The 23,940-nt window shown below is 36.3% G+C and overlaps 1 long non-coding RNA gene across 1 annotated transcript; it reads right to left on the bottom strand.

Annotated features, from left to right (window-relative positions):
- Window positions 1-408: 408 nt before the first annotated feature.
- Window positions 409-7,690, bottom strand: LOC121073376. The gene is made up of 3 exons (XR_005821659.1): window positions 7,577-7,690; window positions 1,056-1,205; window positions 409-594 (listed from the first exon to the last, which is right to left on the bottom strand). It is a non-coding gene; the product is annotated as an uncharacterized LOC121073376 (long non-coding RNA).
- Window positions 7,691-23,940: the final 16,250 nt, after the last annotated feature.

The raw sequence follows: 23,940 nt of genomic DNA, 5'->3' as shown, positions 1-23,940 counted from the left end.
ATCTCTTTGGCCATCAAGACATCAACTGCCTGCACACCTGCTCGACACCTAGTTTTATCTTTCAAGCCTATCTCCTCCTGCCTCCACGTGCCCTGAACCCACACGATGGCACTATACCACACCTGTGTCAAAAGCTGCCCAAACATCAGAACCAAGAATTCAGCATACTAAAAGGGACATTTCTCAACAAAACTAGATGTCAGTTAGAACTTACCTTGCATCACTAAGCATGAATCTTCATTTTAACCTTCTCTCCAGATGGGCAATGCAAATAAAGGCAAATCTGAGAGTACAGGGAGGATTCCAGAGGCAGGGATCATGGTTCTGCATGTACGATCAACTTTGGTAAGGTCCATGGTACACTTAAAGGAAAACCTGTTCTATTTCATCTGAAAACCATTTTGGGGGAGGGGGAGCAGCAGCTCTTCCATATGGTGAAAAATGATGAGATGTATACTTACTTTCTCTTGTCAGTCTTATTAGAAAGGTCACATATAGCACTTTGTTCCACACGCATTTTTCTACAAAGGTTACCCAGTCTATCCTGTTCCAAAGAGGGATCAGCCACAGTTGTCATACTTAACTGATATTTGTCTATTTCTAAAAAAAAAAAAAAAAAAAGACAAACAAAAAAAAACACACAGAAATTCCAGAGTCAGTTTAGGCTTTCTGTTCCAGTGCTTCACATCGTTAATATTATAGAAGATGTTAGAAAATGTTTTTTTCTTATACCAAATCTGTATTTTCCTTACTGCAGTCTAAGTCCATCTTGCTTTAACAACTGTATTCTCACTTATCCACAGTGGGAAAACAGTGTAGTTTTCCTTCCTCTTTGTATCTACATTCCACCAGTTAGTAGCTTAGTAGTTCTGTTATTCATTTGACCTTAGTTTGTAGGTATGCAAACCAGAAAAAACTAACTACAGGGTTTTAAGAACAGAGAAATAACTTCTATAAAAAGAGCAAGCAAGTGAACCAACTTATTAGATATTTTTTACATTAAATAAACAACAACAACAAACTTTCTACAAGAATATCACAGGAGTAATACTGACCTGGAGAGGAGGTAGTAGGCAAGATCTAATTTAGGATTCAAGATACAGTAATGGGATCATTTAAGTGCAGGTATTATTAGTCATCCTTCAGTCTCATCATCCAACATTCCAAAAAGGGAGTATTTCCACAGATATCTATTTCATCACTACCTGCAAAAAAAAAAAGATTAGCTGAAGATCATTTTGCTATTAATGATCAAAAAGAGACATGATTGTTTTTCTGCCTTGAAAAAGAATCTTCCCCCCCCCCCCCCCCCCCATTATCATCTCTTAATTAATCCAATACAATGAGTGGCTTAATTAGTTAGCTCTTGCATTTATTTAATCTATTTACCAAGTAACATTTTTCATTTAAACTTTTTGGACTGTAAGCCCTAAAATGTAGTCATGTCTGTATGATTAATATGTATAATGCATATTCAAGTATGCACTGAACCTTATAGATATTATTTAGAATATATATATTTCCTAATTATAATTCTGATCTATTTCCTCTCTGTGTGAAGAGCATTAATAAAAAAAGGGTTTAGATTTCTTTGTTTGAACGAACATTCAGTTACAATTCTGGTTTATTTGTTCAGACTGCTGACATTTCCATGGTCTTTTATTAAAGATCTGATTAACCTGCAGAAAGAGCATGATGTTTGTACAAAGCTTATGTTCTCTAAATCTACTTCACACCCACATATTGCCTTCTGTTAGGGGAACATCGGTAATGTCAGCATCCTGTATCATATGACAACACCTTCAGAGAACTGACCCCATTGTCAACAGAGCATGATTTATAACACCAAGAACCAGAATATGAGTAACAGAGTGTGTCTGCCTTAGCCTTTGGTCAGCTGCTATGCTGCTGGTAGGTTCTGAGTGCGCACAAAATCTTTTGACCATGCAGCCTTGCTAAGACCTTTACCCACACCGCCACCACTGTGCTGGCATCCAGTTGCTGTAACAATCAGCTTGCTCACAGTAGGTTTGCCATTTCTAGACAAATTACAATAACTGAAGCTGTCTGCACGTGACTTTCTGAGATGTGCTGGGGATAGCATTCTCCTTCCTGAGCTAATCACTGTTTCCCTGTGTTAGGTGTCTTTCAAAGTGAAACCACTGTCTACAGAGACGTGCAGGGAAAAAGAACACAACTAAGAAAACTTACCCATGAGCATTTTAAAGTAAGCTGCCAGAAAGATCTTGAATCAAATCAAAAACCTACTAGTGTCTAAAATAGCTAATGAAATCAAATAATTTAAAAGCTCAGTACCCATTTCCTGTTACCTGGTAACTCAGACTATGACACTTAGAAACATGGCATCTAACCACCAGATCAGCAATTATTACTCTTTTATCTAAGCCACGTGATCAACAGTTAACGATTCTAAATGCAAAGTGGATTATTAATATTATACAATACCACAAGGTCCGCACTTCAGATGCGGAATTGCTAACAGGCTATAAAATGCAAGATATTATCCTACCAAAGTCATGGTCAACTAACTTAACTTCACAAGGTGAAGCTAAAGGGAAAAAAAAAAAGTAATAGTGAGGAGATGCAACAAGGAGAAAAAGATTCAGAATTACGTCATTACAAAGCCAAATGCAATTGCAAACCTGAACTGATTAAGCTTACTCTAAACAACAATATCTCAATTTATCAACCTATTTTGAACAGGCTAAATCATCCCATATCTCATAATATAAAAAAATAGTCAAGAGTTCCATTTTTCTGGGCTGGCAACATATGGTTTGCATTTCACTTGTGCATGATGTTTATATTATTTCTCCAACTCTGTATTTTCTAGGAAAATGAAGCTGACTACATACTTAACCCCAAGCAAAATTTGCAGATGTAAAAATATATATATACACACATTATATTCCTCTGTGCATCTTCTCTTAGTGTGGCCTTGAACATGGAAGACATCTAATATTCAGTAATTTAGCCAGGTATGCAAGGAAGGCATGGACTTGTATGCCTTGTGCAAGACTTCTCTGTGAATGCAACATATTAGTAGAGAAAAAAATTGTATTAAAATCTCTGTGAATCATAGAATCATTAAGGTGTGAAAAGACCTCCAAGATCGTCCGGTCCAACCATCCCCCTAACCACCAACATCACCCACTAAATCTCTTTTATGAGATGGGAATACAAACACAAAATTCTGCTTGTATATACACACCTCTTTAAGGCACACTGCAAATTCATGCGTCAGTAAATTCCAACTCTGTTTTGTGACTCAAATAAATTGACGCTGTGCCCCTCACACTTACCAGATAGCTACGGGTTCCACCAAAGCCATGCAGCAAAGACTCCATATAACAGAAACATGAGACTTGGAGGGTGAGAAGGGAATTTCATGCAATTACTTATTAGGCATTTTCTGTCTCTCTGTATACTATGATTTCCCTCTTTAAGCTCCTGTTAATCCCTTTTATTTCCTGTATGTCTGTTAGCACCTCAGCTCAGCCTGCTTCCTGAGGTGTTAACAGTCCCAGGAGGCAGGAGACAGCATTTTCCAACCAGCAAGGTACTCTGAAAATATGAATCTTCAGTGTTCCAAACATGAAGATTATACCGTTGAAAATACCAGGGTAGGAGGAAAAGGTTTGTCTTCAAGGACCAGAAGGACAGCAACGTAAATGACGCAATTATTTAAGGATCAGTAAGTACAAGAGAACTTGGGACAACATTTTCAAAGTAACTATAAAAATGCTCAACTTCCAATGAATATGTACCCTTAAAGATATTTCAAAAGCCAGATACTACATCTTTAAAAGTATAAAATACCAAAATAAAAGTTAGTAGACATTACATAGTGGTGGTTTTTTTTTTGTTTGTTTTTTGTTTTTTTTTTAAGCATGACCCCTTAAAATGCTAGATGTAAGATTCATCAGATATTAAACCACGGCTAAACTTGATCTTAGCCAAAAGGGCACTTGCCTGTATTCAGTTTTCAGTAACATCTATATCAGATTGGCACTCATAGCCCATACAATGACCTTTTTAAAATTCATTTTTAACATTTGGTTTTATGGAAGTGAGATAAAACTTCTGCCCAGATGCTGCCTTTAAAGGAGTGTCTTTGTAACACAGAGGGGAAGAACATGGGAGGAAGCAGCTCATGAGGCCATACTTGTTATTCAGAAGAAAACAGTGTCTATATTATTTGAAAGGCACAGAAATCTAGAAATCCCTTTATTATTGAAAAAAAAAAAAAGGCAAGTTATTTTCACACAATTACCTTTAAAAAAACAATTGGATGTAAGCCAGGGCATCATGGTATGTTGCATAGTTGTGAATTTGGGGATAAAAATATAAGAGTTTTCATAATTTGATGGAGTTGATTACTGAAAAGTTTTTTTTGTTTTTATTAGGGAAAGAACACGTGCTCCTGGTCCTGACTGGAACCTGGAATGTACAGAAATAGCAAAACAGCTATTACTGATCTTTAGAATAGAGCAGGATATTTTGTGGCATTGTGAAAAGGCTTTTCTTGCCCAGCTGGTTTTATATGATACCAAATACAAAATCCTTTGGACTTTAATCATCCTGGCAAAGGAAAGAAGGGTTGGAAGAGTTTAATACCGGATTCTTTATCTGGATGCTTTCTGTTCTAAAGATGCAGGAAAATGGCTGTTTCAATCTAGTAACTTCTCCATTTCTAAATTCTGCCTCTCACAGCAACAAAACAACAGCATTCTTCTGCTCAATCATGAAATGAGACTTTAAGAAATGCAATAGCAAACCTTGAAGGGTGAATATTAAAGCTACCTTTCCCTCTGTACAGCCAGAGTTGCAGTCAAACATGCATGAGTTCTGCTGACAGTGCCTTCATGCTGGCTCTGAGGGACAGCAAGCAAAATAACATAAGAAATATCTGTAGGCTTGTCATGTGCTAATATCCTTTTGATAATGCAAACTGTTAATCCTAACCCAGGTAAAGAGAAGAAAAGAAATTGGGTTCTTATCTTAAAGAGTCCACATTGGCCAGATGAACATTTCAAGGTCATCCGGTATTGCTATAAACAAAACAAACCTGTTGGCTCTATTATATTGCTAAAATCCCATTTGACTGACAACATTTTCACCACACACAAGCAATTTATTTTTGTTTTAAGCTTTAATTAAGTATTATAGATTGAAGTGAAATTAATTAATAACTTTAAAGTACACTGACCCAGAGAGCCAATACCTCAATCAGGTGAAGCCTGGGGAAAGGAAATGCATGAAATAAAATGAAGCTGTTCTGTACCCTCAATCTCACTCAGTAAATCAAAGAAAAGAATTTTTATATTAATTGGCAATGAGTCTATGCCTAGTCTGACTGCTGACACAGTTAGCCATAATAATAAAAAACATTTCTGTGGGAAGTGAAAATGCAGTTTGAATGTTAATAATGCCTTCATTTTCTGCCCTGATTGATTTGTTTGAATAGTATTCAAGCAGCAATGTCCCTGACTCAATTGCCTATCTCAGGAGAATCACAGAAATCAAGTAACTTATGGGTTGGTAATTTATACAAGTGACTCTCTGTATATGGAGTTCCATTTCAGAGACAGTTCTGGAAAAACATAATGGTGATTAGGTGAGAAATCACTGCAGAACAAGTTTCAAATTCTGAGCATTTTTCCATTCCACATTGCTTACTTTTCTCACAAATTGTCTTTGCTTAGCAAATACAATATGGAAGAAAGGCTCTTTGGTGCAATCTGGACAGTAAAATTACTTGTGTCCTCTAAAATTTAAAGTATTCAGACTATTTTTTAAAAAGAATTAAGAGAGCATGTTCTGACTCTCTTCCCCAAGCAAGCCCATAAAATGTCAATTGAGTAATCATAAATTAGTTAAATCTCTCCTACATCAGGCTCAATTTGCTGATAGATGCAAAAAGCCAATGCTAGCAGGCCAAGCCTCTGTGTATTAGGTTTGTATTTTGTTATAAAATTTTGCACCACATATTTTAAGTATGTTTAAATGTTTACATTTCCATTTTCCAAACAGCTAAAGAAATATGGGTGCACAAATTCATTATTAAAAGCAGCATTTTTAAATATTCTGACATTGAAAATCTTAATTTCAGTGTTTTCTTCATATATTAAATGTGAATGACCACTATACGTGAAGTTCAGAGAATTAACTTGTGCATTATACATCTGTTAAAGGCCTCATAGGTCATTTGAGTTCTTATTAATATGGAATAAAAAGAGCTTAATAAACACAATCCACTAATAATTCTTGTTACATTATCTGAGTCATTGTTTCCATACAACAAACATTTTCAAATAATGAAGCCTAACAGGCAAAATAAATCATTGAGAATTTGATGTTTTTTTCTCCTCTACAGAAAGCAGCAGTAGTAGTTCAAAATATAAGTCCATCTGACAGAGATGTGCCCAGTAGATATGGAAAGAAGAGCTGAGCTTGCAAAGTTTGGAAATTTCATTTTCTAGTCAAATGGGAAGTAGATGCCTCAAAACAATAGCTTTCATACCTTAAAAGGATGAAAATCATCCACCTGTGCCTTTCCTTAGGATTAGATAATACTGTACATTACAAACATTACAGATGAAAAATTTAAAGAAAAACTTTTGAAGTAGACGGATGGCATGCAGTGATATGCAGTGAAATCCCCATACCTTTTCTTGCTGAGGCCAAGAGATGGAAGGGACAGATTGACTAGAAAGAAGTTCCATACGTGAAAATTAGAAGTAGAACGGAAGAAACCCTTATTGTAAAGGATATGAAAACTGATAGATTATTTAAAATTGTCTTTGCTAAAATCAACTCAGGATATCAGACTTTCAGATGCTTTGTCTGCCACCCTCTTTGGGGGCTGAGCGTCAACAAGTGCACTGCTGCATACTTGGAGTGTTGAATTATGACCTACTACAGCAACAGTACACTTGGCATCACAGCTTCACAAATTACAAATTTATATTCCTGAACAAGTATACAATTAAGCAGAGTTTTTCCAAATGGCTCTAGAGGAGACTTAGGATTAAGCAAAAATGATGACTGATTTATCCCTGACTTCCCTTGATAATATTCACCCTGTTTTCTAAGTGCCGCTAGTCATTCACGTTAATAAACACTTAAAATATGTCAAAGAACCCTTACACCTATTTGGAATGGATACTGTAGAACATTAGACGAGGAACAGGGTTTAATTCACACAGCAGTCATTTTTCAGTAAACCGAACTGTTCTGGGAACAAGCTTAGGGTTCTCACTGCTGAGCAACTCCTGCATCATTCCTTCCCTTCAGCAATAGAGTAGTGATTTACTTCCAGCATCGTCCCAGAGACAAATGAAAGGCTGGCCACTCTACAATCAACATCAAACACCACATAATATGTGGTGATCAGCATCACATAACATTAGTCTTCGTGGGACAGAAAAGAAACAAACCACTGTAGTCACAGAGGGCAGAGACACGTCAGACAAAAACAAAACAAAACACTCATTGATAGCAGAGAATGCTGGTAAGCCACCATCATTTAGAGCGTACATTTAGTTCTACATACCCACCTCAGTAGGAAAAAGTGTAGAAAACAACCATAAAGGGCATGGTAGCAATATCTTGATGCGTTGGCATCAACAAGATCAGAAAAATCCAAGGACCTGGATCTTTAAATGGGTGCACCACAGCATTGCTACAGTTAAGCAGATAGGACTGTGCTGTCTTTACACTTGCTAAGGAGCTGTCCTTGGAGCTGAATGCTTCAGCTGTAAGAAGAGGATACGTGGTTAGCTTTAACTTGTCTCATTAACAAAGAACAGGCAAACTTTCTTATGTGTGAGGCAAGCATAAATGCCAGAATTCAGGCAGCTAGCTGAAAACAGCAGATTTGTAGTTGCTTGTCAGCAAAGACAACAGAAGTAAGACATACACCATACTAACAGCAAAGTGGGAGGCTATGAGCACAAATATTCACACAGCTTTATTAGAAGGAGAAGTACTTAAAATATTCCAATATTCTCAAAAAGCAATTAATTCACATTTCCAAAAGAAAAGATTTTCACAGAAGCATTTATCTTTTACACCCGCAATTAGTATTTTGTGAATTATTTTCTAGAAGCATAAAGAGTAGATACTTAAAACACTTATACCTCACCATGTCCTTTCTTTAGGATAAGCAATAATTATTCATGCCTTCAGTACTCTTAAGTGTAGCACAGTTATTCAGATAACATGCCAATATAATCCTTACAGCACACGCTTGAGATATGATGCACAAAATGCTTAAAATCTTTTATCTAGAGATATTATTTATTACATGAAAAATACCCCTTTGTATGCAGATCTATTTAAATCCTATACAATTAAAAGATATTCTCTTGATAAACCCTATGGAAATGAAGTTTCTCTCAGCACACTAGTTTTGTGCTGGTAGAAGCTTGTACTTCAAATAAATATGCTACATCAGTTCCATGCCTCTTTCTCTGAAGTTCTTATTGCTAGGATTTCATTTGCAAAGTATTTGAACACAGTACATAACTCAAGCAGGTTCTTGTCAACATGCATTAACACCTTTTACTTCTTCATTTATAAGAGGCATTTCCTCCCTGCTCCCTCCATAGCATTTGTATTGAAGTTCATTATTCTACAAGTTGCATTGATGTTGCTGTGTGAAGTTCAGACTTAACAAAGCTGCTCATCTACATACTGCAATACTTTAAGTAGTTGCCTATTGATTTTTGCTTCTCCTTTGAAACTATTATAGCTGCTTCTGATATTTTTGTTAAACACCCAATGTAAACGTAGAAGATGGCACAAGGACGCAACAAGGTTTTGCAAAGAACCTCATAAAGTTTTAAAACTAGTTAGCTCAATTAAGAGAAACGCACTTCCTTCTTTTTCATGTAGAACATGAAAAACTCAATGCCTTAAGTGAAATCCCCTTTGTTAAAGAAAAAAAAATCAGAAGGACCCTGTGAATTCATTTATCATGTTCTAATCAATATCACAAAAATAGTTGATTTGTTTGTCCACACTTAAGAACTTCTAGAAGTACAGTAGCCTTATGGCAATTTCTGGACATAAGCATTTTAAAAGACACATGTTAGAACTATTCAATTATAAAATCAGACAGCAGTACTTTTAGCAAGACCTTTCTAAGCAAGCCATTTAAGATATATTACACATAGGTACCCAGAGCCCTGTCATATATCTTGAGCATGGACGATACGTCTGCAAGAATGCTTGTAGTTTCATGTCAATTTTTCAAATTTTATTCATTGGTTTAATAGTCCCCTGACACTTTTTTTTTTTTTTTTTTTTTTAAGATATTAGCTATTTCAGCCCTCAAATTCCATCATTTTATTAAAAAGTTAATTTTTAAAATGGCAGCATGACTCTTAACAGACAGAGATTTTTAGAATTAGTCTTTCTTTAATGTTCATCTCAATACTGATCTAAAAGATAAGAACATTCAGACGGACGAACTTCAGCCATTATGGCTTCAGATAATTCTATAGGCAGGCATTTCCCCAACATTAATATGAACCCACTGTCTTTCAGTTTTCAAAAGCTTGCTCCTGATTTGATATCTTAAGGTGGATTCATTGCCTTCTGGTAGATTAAGCACCTTTTTGCATTATAAGACGTGTTACATTCAGTAACTTTCTGAAAGCTTTTTAAGTTGGCTGCTTCTTGTGTTGGTAGATTAACTGCCAAAACTCTAATCTTCAATGCCACAAGACAACTTGCTCTGTCCAAAAAAGATGAGCGGTGAACATGCTAGTGATATTTGCATGATCAGTAGGCAAAATTCTGGTCCTTATTCTTGTGACTGCATGATTCAGTAGTGATTTGTCTTCTGGTTAGTTTCTCAGTTTCAACCGTGCTTTTGAAAAAGAACAGTACAAATTGTGTGTAACGAAATCCAAACCTGCTGACAGGTTTTATTATGAAACCTACATTTGGACCCATTAAAAACTTTCATCATTATCCTAAGCTGAGTGAGTGTGAGCAGATTTATGATTTTGGTTGGAAATGATGCTGAGCTCAGAGGTTTCATATCATTTAATGTGAAACCAGGCAAATCTTAGCAATTTTGGATTACTTTTAATATGTACTTCTGCAAAAGTTCAAACATGAAATGCAAAGGAGGGCTAGAGAGAGTAAAAACAGACAAAAGACTACATGAATATCTGGAAACAAAGTGGTACTTCACCTTTCTTGAAAAACAGGAAGGATTTACATAGGTGGAATACTCAAGAGTTGCAAACACTATGTAGATTGTAATTTTCACAACATTCAGTCTTGAGTTATGTTAGATAGTATTTTTACTCAAGGTCCCCTGGTCATCAGCTTCAAAAGACCAAGGTAGCCACTGTATGTTTCTGTGGTCAATATGATACACAGTCTCCTTTTGCTTAAGTGCATGATTACAGCCTTGGCAATTGCACAGAAGAATATTACTATTACAGGTTCCTACGGAGCATTAAAGTTGTACTCTTCTCAGAGATGATGATCCCTTCACTACTGATATATAACCAGCCATGGAAGTAAAATGCATGACACAGGAGATGAGATTTTTGAGCAGAAAGAGAATGGAATGATCCCACAGTGAAAAGGCAGATGCCAAAGAGAAAGGATATGGGACATGAAATGCAGGAGTGGGAAGACAGCCATAAGTACATGAGGCAGCTGAATTCCACAAGTTGAACAAGGGGGTCTAACGTAGGTAGTGACACAGATCACAACTGATGGTTGTAAAGACATAAGTACTACTAGAAAAGGCAAACTAGAGGACTCAAACAGTGATCCACAAGAACCTTGTTTTCAACATGTACATTAGAGGAGGCTGGAAAGAAATTACATAGTATGCAACACATAAGGTTGCTTCAACTTAGATCTTACTCTGACCAAGGTCTTACTCTGCCACCCAATAATTAAATGCTGGATTTCACAAGTGAGCAGAGGTTTAAAATATTTTCTGATTCTCAGTAATATTCATTGCAGTGATTCTAGATACTTTTGTTAGATATGTAAATGTCTAGTCTTCTGCTGCAATAGCTATTCTGTTGCAATATTCTGCATTGAAGTAGAAGTAATTTACTATTCCTCAAACAAGCAATGAACTCCTCGAAGGACTTTTTTCTTTATAACATCTTTCAGTAAAAAAAAAAAAAAAAAAAAAAAAAAGTCTCGTTCATTTTGCATGCTATAATTAAAAATAAATAAATAAATTTTTTCTCATCCACTATTAACCAATTCAAGTACACTTTGATGAAGACATCTCAGATGACTACTATGGCTACCAGTAAAAACACATTAATTATAAAGTAATAATGACAATGTTTGTTAAGGACTAAAGGATAGTCTTCAGGCTATTGAGTCTACTTTTAAAGGTTGGCTTGTTAGACTTTTGATAGATTAGCTTAGTTTCTGGGATTTTTTTTTGAATTATGTGAACAGGTTCATAAATATTTTTGTTTAAAAGGTGGATATGGAAGTCAAATGTTCTGAGTTTGGCAGGAGAAAATAATATTTTGTTAGCTTCTTTACAATGTTGAGAGAATCCATATGGAGGTCAGACTTCTGATTCAGAAGCATGTCATTTTCCCTCCCTAGGCAAACCAAAGACTGGTCTAGAAGCGATATGGGTGGTTCTAATTTTCAACATTGTCTTTAACAGGAGGAAGAAAAACAAAAACAATAAAGTAAAACTGAGCAAAGACTAAATGCATCCCTGAAGGTATCTGCCAAACGTGACAGTTTCATAATGTCAACTCTCCATTCAGCACTAATAAATATAATTTCTAGCTACACATACCATTTTCTACTACATTTCCCCCAAAGTATCAAGACCCATGCATGCTGCAGCTAGGCAGTCTTGAAGCTAACAAAAGTCTTTGGATTTGAAAGCACTTACCAGAGATTTCTTTTCAACAGGAATAAATCCTTGACTTTGCATGCACTCAAACTAGGGCAGCCAAAATAATCCCCTCATGGAGAACCACCAGGAAATGGGTCCCTGACAAGCAATGTCTAGTGTAGAAATCACAGAAAATAAAGAGTGAGGGAAGAAGGAAGGCATCAGCATACATACCAATCTTTAAGTGTTGTTATTGATTGGATAATCAAAAGGTGCATTGCTCAATAAGGACAGCAGCTAATCTATACAGTACTGACAGGGAAACAAATCTAATTTTAGTTGTGGTTCTTTTGCAACATGAGAATTAAATATATATATATATATATATATATATATATATTCTTTTGTAATTTTATTAGCCCAGATAAACTACACTGATGCAGAAAGCAATTCTAATGTTATTATGGCACAGATATGTACATTTAGCAGAGGTTATCACATAGAAATGTCTATTATTACAAAAAAAATCTGTGCAGCTTAATCTCAACTCATGATTCTTTACTGCTGAGTAGTCTACACCCTTTCCCCCTCTCAAGTCTACCTTTTAGATTATCAACCTAATAAACTTGCAAAAAGCCTGAGTCCGTACCCCAATCACATTCCTAACTTCTAATTAGCTAGGTCACTTCTGAAATTAAGATATAGCTCCTACGTTTTTTTCAGTCATTTTTTCCAGCCTGTTATAATGTAAAAATTAAATTACTGGTACTTGCTTCTATTTTACCTTTTTTTGAATTCTAGAGTAACAATTGTCATTCCATCACTGTAGAACCAAGCTCAGTTTCTGTGTTGGCATTTTTCCTTTGTACTGATTTTATCTAATATTATGTAATAAGAACAGGTGACAATAAAGAACATTTAGGCTTTTGAGATGAAGCACATACATTTTTCAGTTTCTATTTTATGGTTCTGCTTCTAGTGAGAACTCCTATTTCTGTGGTCTCACTCTACAGAAATAAGCTACGTTTTTAGCCAATATTCATTTCTGTGAAAATAAAACAACAAAATACAGTTCAGAAGATTGCATATTTTTCAAGACTATGAAAAACAACAAGAAAAATGAAAATTAAACACAAAGTATTTCCACCATCTCTGGCTTCATAAAGCATTGCCCATTACTCAGGCGCACACAAAAGACATTCAGATCACTTCTATTTACACACTGTAAAAAATCTTTAGCTATTTTTTGACTGCTTACATTCTCTCTTCCACTGAAAATACTTGATTTTATTTGCTCATAAATGTCAATCACTAAAATCTTATGGTTCGTAACTGAAGCACGATTGATACTACAAAATCAGTGTTCTGAGCGTGGATATCTTAGATGGACTTAGTGAAACTGTGCTTGGTCTTTTTCTGGGGTTTACTCAAGCTCAACCTCTGTCCCCAGTTTAAGCAAGGACTGGAGAACGTTAAGAGAGAAAAAAAAAAATTAAATTTGTGACTACCTTTTAATTCTCAATGTTAGGTGAGCCAAGAAGCAAAATGAAACCTCTCAGTCTAACACACACACACAAGACTATATTCAGTTTGGAAAGCTTCTGTTCTCTTAATTTATCTATTTGATATTAAGGTTTTTAGCAGAGGAATCATTACTTTCTATGCCTACCTGCAGCTGCTATGAAAAACTCGGCATTAATTTTCCTATATCTGATCATGTATTAGCATAATGTTAATTTGTTATTATTATTGAAACCATCACCAGGAAAGAGTCCTTTATTTTTACAGTCAACACGATACCAATTCACAAGACAAATGTAGATTTGTATTGCTATTGATTTTACCTGTCAGCATCCATAGACATCACCCGTTGTTCCATAAAAACGAAGCAAGAAAGGATGTTCTATGCTGTTTCAAGATCACATTCAAGAAGGATATTCAGGAATCATATTCTTAAAATTGTTAACACCCTAAGTAATGGTCTAACTACAGATTAATCCATACTTGCACATGAAGCAATGTATAGATTTCAAGAGTCACTAGGGACTCATCAGTGTGATAGATAATTTTTTGGTGTAGAGAATATATGGCTGCTTTAATCCTCACATCATAACGTAAGATTGAAATTGCCAGTTCTATGCCAGTTTATGGCAGCACTGTTATTCAGCAGCTTTAGGTCCGATCAGCTATTTCAAACTCTCCCTTGGCTGTAGCTTGAAAAGAACAAGGGAAGACACAGAGAGGCAAAGGATACTTAAAATAAATCTTGGCTAGTGCAGTGGCTGAGGAAAGAGTTACACCACTTTATCACATATCCTTTGTACGATGTTAAATCTAAATTAATTAAATAAATCAGTTGATGAAATCACCCTATAAATGTGACAGCACATCATAATTCACTGCAGCTGCAAGAGCAGGGAGCAGATGGAAGACGTTGGATTTTTCTCTGAGCTGAAGTGCCATTTTGCAGGTCCAATTCTATTTCTTTTAAGATTACTACAAGTGCTTGTGTACAAAGGGCCTGATTCTGCAGCTGCTCCTTGCACAATACTTCACTGTCAGGAAGTTTTCCACAAAAGCAAAGCAGCTGCAGAACTGCACCTTTCACGTTTCTTCCTCTCACAGGAGAGGAAATCCTGGCCTGTGTAACACCAGTGGAACTGAAGACAAAAGTTGGCTTTAAGTTTAACTGTAATACATTAACAAGTGAAAGGATTGTCTCTGTTGTCTTCTCCCTATACATGGTACATTAAACATTTCTTTTAACAAACATATTCACATCCTCTGAAGTTCAAGCTTTAGTACCAACAAGCGATCCACACTTGGTGCATTGCAGGTGGCATGTCAAACAAAACTACTTGCTGTAGGCTAGCTAGGACTGAAAGTTATTAATTCACCTTTAAGCCATACAAAGTGAACAAGGAGAAAGGGAAAATAGTGCCTCAGCCAGGAGTCTGCGCAAGTGGATTGACTGCACATGGAGCTGTGAGCTGCTTGCAGTGTCTCTTGCAGCTTGCTAGAAACTGCCAGAGCTGCCTTGCTCTGTATTTTATTTTTAAAGGAATAACACAGTGATGTGGGAAAAGGGGTGTGGGGGGTATGTGTGTGGGAGAAATAGGCAGCTCTTAGACTCTATTTTCATCTTCTGGATTCCAAGAAAAAAGGCAGAGTGCAGAGCAATATGAGCTGTCCTGAGGAAACCAGCGTGCATGCTGTGCCCTGTCCTGTGGTAGACAGTAATGCTGAAGAATCAAATAAAGTTGACTTGCAATAACTTGTAGTCACACCCAAAAATCTATCAAAGGCAATACAAACCCTTCTGTACATTTTGACAGATTCAGGTTTATGGGGTTTTTTTGTGTTGTTAGTTTTTTTATTTTTAATTTTCTCTGAAAATCATCACCAAGGTCTGATAAGCAGCAAAGTTAACTTCCAAAACATGAGACAAATGGGAAAGGCAAACTAGGGAATCTGGACCGTGACCATATCTAGATACCATGCTATGACAAATGGTAACAATTCATGTTCTGCTCTTCCGAATACAGACCCAGGCTGCAGGAAGATTGGGATTCATCTCCTCTTCTCATTTAAAGCTGGTCTCAGAAATAGGGATTCACAGTGATAATATATTACAGGTTCTCATGAGTATCTGCCTAAACACTAAACTACTGAAGATGGTAAAAGAGAAAAACACCCCTATTTACTGAGAGCATCACTTGATGTTGACATAATGCATGGACAGAGCTCAAGCTATAGGCAGGGAGACGGACAGATCTCAAGCTATAGGCAAGGAGATGGGCTTTTCTTTTTCTACTGAGGTGTCTGGACATGGTAAATATACTGTGCCTCCCACAGTTTGTTGACAGACATACACGCAAAGAGAGGTAATGCATTTATCCTAAGGTGAACATTAATCATGATTGGAGTAGTTAAAATTTCAAGAGTTCCCAGAAAACAGATTAATAGAATAGAGTCAGAACAGAGCTGAAGAAGTTACATGATGTTACTCTGCCTTCACACATCATTATCTATCACACTTTTAAACTTGATTTTAAAAGGCTTCTGTACATCATTATAGCTGCCACTCATTAGCTTATCATTCTTTCTTCCTATTCTGTTTTTAGGCATATTTGAAAGCTTATATTTATTAAGTAATCCTTAAGCACTTTAAGATCAAGAGTGAATGTTTTATCTACACTAACTTTACAGCCTTAGAACTACAAACCACAGGTCCAGAACATTTGCTTTTATATTAATTTTCAGATCTCAAACAATTACTAGATACTTGCAGCACATTTATATTGGAATATTAACATTTTTATTATTCCTCTAACACTGGTAGTCCAACAGCCTACTTGTCAAGATCAGGTTCAAACACTAATAATGTCTTCCAGAGAGTGAAACTGCTTAGCAAAACATCTGTTATCTCTAGATAAACTAGCTCTAGATAAAAGACCTTAACTGCTACTATAATTCCTAGCTTTCTCTGCTTCAAAAAATGCAATAAAATTTTCTTTTCCATTCTTTTTTTTTTTTTAAACTTTTTATGGGTGGTAGGTGATAATTTTGGTTTTTATTTGTATCAATAACCTGAAAATCAGAAGGGGCTGTGACTGAAATGGTTGATGCTGACTTGTTGAAATGCTACATTTTCATGTTCAAAGAATGGCTACAATGGTTTTGAAATCAAACCTTTGGGGTGGGATACAACTGAGAGAGAAGAGGACAGATGTTGTGTAATTAGAGAATGAAAAGAAACAACTGTTTCCAACATTTCTGCCTTTCAGCCCATAATCTGCAAATGAGAAAGCAAAACAACAATGGATTAAAAGATGACTAATTTAATGAAGAGTTAATGTTACGAGATACATGTGTTTATATATATATATATATATAAACATATATATGTAACAAAAGCTCTCTTATTTTTTTAAATGCCTATTAAAGCAAGCTATTCCCATAGTGAGAAAAACAACTTTATGAATATGCCCTTATTCTTATCAGAAACATATAATATTCAAATGGCTTAAATGTGGCCTTCAACGCAACATGCTCTTAGCTTGCAAGTCTCAATTTGGTTGACAAATAAAATACTTAAATACAAAGCAGAGGAGTTCTCTTGTCCTCCCTAAACTTAAGCTCGACATCACACCACTAGTGCAGACTGCATTACTATAGAATCACAATATGGAATAGCTCCACCAGTAGTGATACTGTTATTCAAAAAGTTGCACTATCATGCAATCAAACTTTATGGTTTCTAAGTGAACCGAAATATCTTTCTGACTTGGGTGAGTACTCTGTGATATGCCAACAACGCAGACACGGTCAAAATAACGCGAAGTTACCAGTTGACTTATCTATGTGCCAAGCCATTCCTCACACATCAATTTGTGGGGTCAGAAACAAAGATGAAAATAATAACAAAACAAAACAAAACAAACAAAAACACAATTAAAGTCATAATTTTTTAGGAATAAAATCAGCAAAAATAGATCTGCTTCCATTATAGGTGAACCCAAATAAGCAAATTTACGTAAGAGTTCAAGACTAGTCCCCAAAAAGCAACACTTAAAGTGCAAGAAGATTCAGATTTGACTGTCTGGGTTGTTTTAATCTCTAATTTACTTAGCTATTGTTAATAGCTGTCATGCAATGCAAGAGCTAGTTTTGCTCAGAAGAAGCAAGCCTTTCCTACACAGATTTACCACAGCAGGGAAAAAAAAAAAAAGAAAAAAAAAAAAGAGGAAAAAAAAATGGTCAGATGTGATTGTGGGATCCTGTGAGCAGTTGCTCACTTTTAACTTTCTGACCCTCTGTAGTCTACACTATAACAACAACCCCACTGGTAACAGCAGATTTCACAGAAATGGATAAACCGCCTTGAGAACTGGAGAGGATAAATTTTCTTTATCATGTTTCAAGGATGATTAATAACACAGAGACACCTTATCAGACAGATCCAGGCCTTGCCCTGTGTCAGCCTGTCACCTGCAAGCAGAAGGCCTGATACCACACGATGTATGCAGGGCAAATCCATGAAAAGCAAAGTCTGCACAGTTTGTGCACAGCAGCTCCTGAGCATGCAAGGTGTCCCTGCCTGCTAGCAACCCCAAAACAGTTAAAAAGAAACCTGCATGGCTTAAGCCACTGTAGAAGCTGGCAGTCTATAGACTTTGGTCTATGAAAACAACCTTTTAAGTCATACTCTGAAAGTCTCAATCTGCATATATTCCTTCCTTTGGTGGACTTGCCCTTTCACAACAGAAAATGCAGCTAAGCAAACCAGCCAAGACTGTTGGTGCCCTTCAAAATGAAGCTTCCCTCTGAATTTAAGAAATGTTGAAAACACGTCTTTATTAGGCAGAGTGTTTTTCCAGGTTGTCTGGTCACCACTGCCTGGATGGGCATCTTTAGTGTGCTGTTTGGTTGCTGAGAAGGTTCTAAAGAGCATATGGTGTGCAACAAATATTTTGTACAGCTCATGGCAATATAGACTTGGTTTTGTTTTTGGTAATTTGTAATAATCCTTAGCTGTTTGCTAGCTTGCATATAAAAGGTGAGTTTGCTCCTGACACAAACTGGCTTGTCTTGAAGGTAGTTGACTTTGCTCAAAGCAGTTGTTCATAATATTTGAACTAAACACCGCAGACCAGGGTCCTCCAGAAGAAAATGCCTGTATCACTCCTGTATCCCAGAACCGTTGGTGGCAAAAATTTACCCAAGTATTTTTTCCCCTCACCTCTCATGAAAGGGGACACAAACAAGCCTGGTAGTTCCTCATAGAAAATATGATTTAGTACTTAACCAGAAAGAAAAGCAGCTTCTACCCAATAACCAGCTCAATGAACATTAGTCTCTCTCACCCAACAATGTCTTTACTTATTAAGAGTCTTAAAGCAAGAAGGTTAATATTAGTTACCACATACATCACAAGCTACACAATAATCAGCGTTGTTATAGGTCAAATACAAATACTCACTCCAGTGTTCAAGTGCAGTATTTACTGCTATGTGACTGCTGTGAGCTGAAGAGGAGTTTCGTAGACTCACAAGTCTGTCTTATCCAGGAATAACAGGTGATTTAAGATACAATCTTTCCCTCTAAACCTTTCAGTTGCTTATGCTGCCATTGTAATAACACAACCACAGGGCAAACAGTCTTTATTTCACAATAGTACTGAGACAACAACTGAACTGATAAATCTTGTATATGACTTTCATCCCAGAGCAGTTCTACTTCACTGTAGAAAAAGCTTTACTGCAGGCTTCCTTCATATTCCATAATATTGATTTCAGGTTTTTTAAATACCTAACCCAGTAGTTTCAAATTAAGCAATGAACACTGCACCGGATTTGTGAACTGTCTTAATATGATGAATAGTTAGAAATATCTCTATCAGCCTACTTAAATAAACTTTAAACTTTACACAGTACAGAATGAACTCTTTCTCACCTACAATTGTTAGAAATATTAAGTATCTTATTAACATTACATACGTCTACTCATCGTTATGACAGAAAAACAACATGATCATATTTACAGCAAGAGTCACAGCTGTGGGTGTCCCTTACAAAATGAAATTAGTTTTGATTTTGTGTCATGATAATGCTCGTTAATGACAAGTACTCTAAAAGGGCGAGATCAGACAATGGTGGCAGATCCATGAATCATTGCAACAACAACAAAACGAGTAACTTATTGAGGGTCCACATGCCTCTCTCCTCTAGCTGACTTCTCACATATATTGACTCTCTCTGCCCTTCAAGGAGGAATCCCATGGGATATAAGGACTGTACAGTAAGTACATATATTAAACCACCAACAAGGGCTCAGCAGGCTCTGCTGACCACCTGAATGACAGATGTGCTACGCAGATGGATAATATGATAAAAGCTAACAAAAAGGCCTGAAGTCAACAAAAACCGCACATGCTCCTGTGCTGCCTCAGTTTTTAAACTCATGCTAGAAATTATTCTATCAGAAATCAGCTAGGTCTGAGGAATAGTGGAAATTGCAACATGAGTTTAAAATGCTGTATTTTGGAACAATAATTTCAACATTTTCTGAGAAGCTTACATCTGAAAATGAAATTACTTAAGTTATAAGATCTTTGAGGCAAGGCTCAGTTTTGCTCTGTAACTGCAAAATGTCTCATAAATTCCTGGGAAACAGATGAGTAATAAAAATTACTATGATTTCTTAATTTCAGATGCAAAATTGGAACATTCTGAAATCCAGGCAAATCTACTTATTTTTATGACACTGCAATAACCAAAATTACTTAGTTTATCAACACAATAAGCTCTCTGACTGTACTTTATTCTCAAACCTGTATAAAAGTTTACTGGCCCTACAGGACTGATCTGCTGTCTCTTCAGTGAGTTTCACCCTTTATAGAAAATCTTTCATTTTAAATATGTGCCCTCTCACTTAAATACTAAACATATAGTAAATCTGTTTTATTTTCCTTGAGACACAGACACCACTAAATAACAGTTTCTGAAATGTATGTACATGTCTGTCTTACAGAAACATATTTCTCAAATTACATATAGCTTCAAAATAGAAAACCTATGGTTAAGATTATCATCATTTCATTACTGCGTTGAAAAAGAACAATAAATTCTGAACATTCTATGCTAAATACTCAGGTAGAAGATATAGTACACAAGATAATCTCCCAAACTATAAAACGATTTCAAACAAATATGTGGCCAGGTTCTGAGCAGCCATCATTTCCTCCTCCATCGATAGAAGAGACTGTGACATTACAGTTTCCAAATAGCTAATGTTCATGTCACACTTAATGAGACAAAAAGGTTCAATGCAAAAGGTAATTGCTTCTGCTGAGTAGGAGTGGAGGGAATAAACAAGAAGGTTGTTTTGCTGGAAGTTTATGCTGTCCCAGCCCAACTATCTTATTTCTGCTCATATATTCTTTTGGCAAATGAGTCAGAAAAATCCATTCAGAAGGTGAGAAACTAATTCAAGAAGGAGAGATGCAGGCTCCAGCAAACTTTTCAGAGCTGCTAGGAAATTGCTGGTAAGAAATACAGCACTCAGTGCAGTAACAACCCTTTAATAAGAGGGAAGAATGACAGAAGAGGAATATACGGCACTGTCTAGGGCTATTTCACATATCAGCTAATCAAAAATAATTCCACTGAAGTCAACCAATATTTGTAAGCATAATATAAAAGTAAATTGGACAAGCATTAGACTTCTCCTAAGGTTCTAGTTATGTGTTCATTTCTCATGGTGACAGCGCATATTGAATTGGTCTTGGCACTCTTCCTTGTCCTGCCAACTGCTTATTTCTACAATACAGAGTTATAATACTAAGTATTTCTTAGTATTGGCCTCTGAAAAGCATTTAAGTAAAACACTGCATATATATAAATAAATATATATATATATATATATATATATGTGCTTACACATAAAGCTACATGACTTGGAAGAGAAGCTGGCCTACTCAAATTATTCAAAAAGAAGAAACACAATTTTACCAGTAGAAAATAATTTTTAAAAAGCAATATAGTCCCCCTTTCGCTCCCCCTCTCCCCCCCAATACAAACGATGCTTTATATTGATCAATGATTATGGGTAGTTTTTTGGAAGTTAATTTAAAATAGATGTCTAATTTTCTCTGACAAGCTACATATTCAGTTTCACACATTATGTGACCTTGTGGATCGATGGCTCAGAAATTTTCCTGTTTGCTGTAGTGAATTGTGCCCCACAGTCTTGTTATGCTATGGCTGGGCAGCAACACAGCGCCCAGCTTGCCAGCTCTGTGACAGATGTTATTTGCAGGGATGTTGATAGCTTCTAAAGAAAATGCCAAATTAAGCGCACTTGGCAGTGATCATCTTGACCAAAACTGTGGGAACAGCTCCTCACCCTTCCTCAGAGGTACAGAGGACTCTCTGCTCCAAGGACTATTTAAAAGGGGGAGGATCTCCAAGGAAAATTACAGCTTATTTCTGTTTTGGGAGATGCTACCAGAGTTACAGTCTTTTTAAAACTTCCTTCAGCCTCTACCCAGCTCCTTATAAAAGCACACCGTGTGTGCAACTTGTGTTCTATTTTTTGTTTCTGCTGAGGTGACTACGATGTTTGGCAGCTTGCAAAGAGGTAGTGGCATTGATTTTAGTTTCATGTTTAATGGCTGTGACGCAAGTGGCACCTGCACACCGTGGCGCAGAACTCCCCCGGCACTGACCTTTGGCCAAGGCACTCTTGGCTCTAAATGGATCTCTGCAACCTCCTATTTTGTGGAACTGATTATTTGATAATGACTATGGAAATATGGGACACTAGCAGAATATTAACATAATAAACTATAAGCCAGATTTTCCTAAATTCAGCAGTTGCAGGTTGAAATATCATTTCCAGTCAGGCAAAAATATTGCAATACAAACTAAACAAAATAAAAGCACAGCCAGCCTCTATTCCCTTTAAAAAATTGTAGTCTTTCAATCTTATGGAAAATGACATTAGTGTTTTTCATTGGCTTTTTTATTTTCTTGTTTGACATGTTTTTTCTCCCAGAATATTGTCATCTTGCTCCCCCACTCTCCCCCTTTCCCTCCACGCTTGTAGCTTTTATTTCTTTTTGACAGGCTACTAGCTGGGTATCAAACAATCAGTGTTGATTAAGTTTATAAAAATGGAGTTCCTCATCTTCTAATCAATATTTTTGTTGAATTGCAATACTATAAATTTTCCCAGCCATTTACTTTATTCCCCTTCCCATCTGAACTAACCCCTCTCCAACTAGTAGTTAGGAATGTAACCTATTCATACATTAAAATGATCTATTACCCAAATCCCCTGTGTGCTGTTTTCTGTAATAGATGTTTAAGTACCATACTTTATATGCACGCACAAATGCACATGGATAGATAAATCACTGAAATCTTTTTGAGGTTCATCCCATTGAAACTACGCATATTTTGTAATCCCTCCCAGAATATTGACCTTTAATTAACCTGAGACACAAATGAGCATGTAAATCTTTAACTTGCTTTCTTGCAAAATAAAAATGCTTTTAAAATCACCTTAACATCCCAAAACCTGGAAGAAAAAAAATGCAGAAGCAAAGGAATGAGCAAACATTCATGTATTGTAATAATTTTTCTTCTGATCGATATGCATTACATTTTTCTCTCTATGCTGTTTCCAGTATTTTTCTCCTTATAAAACTTCACCCAACTTGCCATTGTTAGATTCAGCTGTGACATGAATGGGAATGCTAGACAAGTGACTGTGTTGCTGCTTTCTTAGAAGCATGCAACATATGAGGTACTAAAATATTAACTGCTCTCCCTACTTCCCCCTTACCATGCAAACAGGCTCCAGTCCACATTATGTATCAACAAGCTCTCACACAAACTCTGGATGTCAAACCAGTTGGTGCATGCATCTGGGGTCACTATCATGCTTATGTACAATGAAGTATATGACAGCAAATGACATACCTAGTCATAAATACTGTGACAAGTACATCAACAAGCTACCAGCTTTAACACCTGATTAACTGAACAAAGATTGAGTCACAAAAGATCTTTTTGTCCTTTTGACCTATTTTTCAAGGGTGTTTATACTGCTGTCTTTATTGCTACACCTACCCAATGCCATAACTTCATAGCTACGTAGGTCAAGAAAGGGTATAGTAACCCTTCTTCTGAATGCGTTTAAAGAAAAAAAAAAAGTTTCTCTTGCGCAGCTATGATATGAATAGCCCCTAACATTACCAAAAAAAAAGGGGGGGGGGGGGGGGGGGTGGAGTAAATGCTACCTTTTATGATGACTATTTGATTAAGTCACCTATGCTACATGTGCTAAAGGAAAACCCTAACAGCAGGTCGAGTTGAAGGGGATAAGCTGTTAACAAAAACCACAGCCAGCAGTAAAACACATTTTTGACCTACAAGTGGCATGTTAATCTACTGGGATATCACTACGGAGAAGAATGCTTGTTGCTATACACATCAGAAACCTTATAGCTCTCTTCTGTCACAAAATTCATCTAGCATCCCATCAGCAGAGTGAAAGAA

This window comes from Cygnus olor, chromosome 7 (genome assembly GCF_009769625.2).
Source record: "Cygnus olor isolate bCygOlo1 chromosome 7, bCygOlo1.pri.v2, whole genome shotgun sequence".
Lineage (NCBI taxonomy): Eukaryota > Metazoa > Chordata > Aves > Anseriformes > Anatidae > Cygnus > Cygnus olor.
Note: the sequence above shows the minus strand (reverse complement) of the source record. Positions and strands in the feature narration are given on the sequence as shown.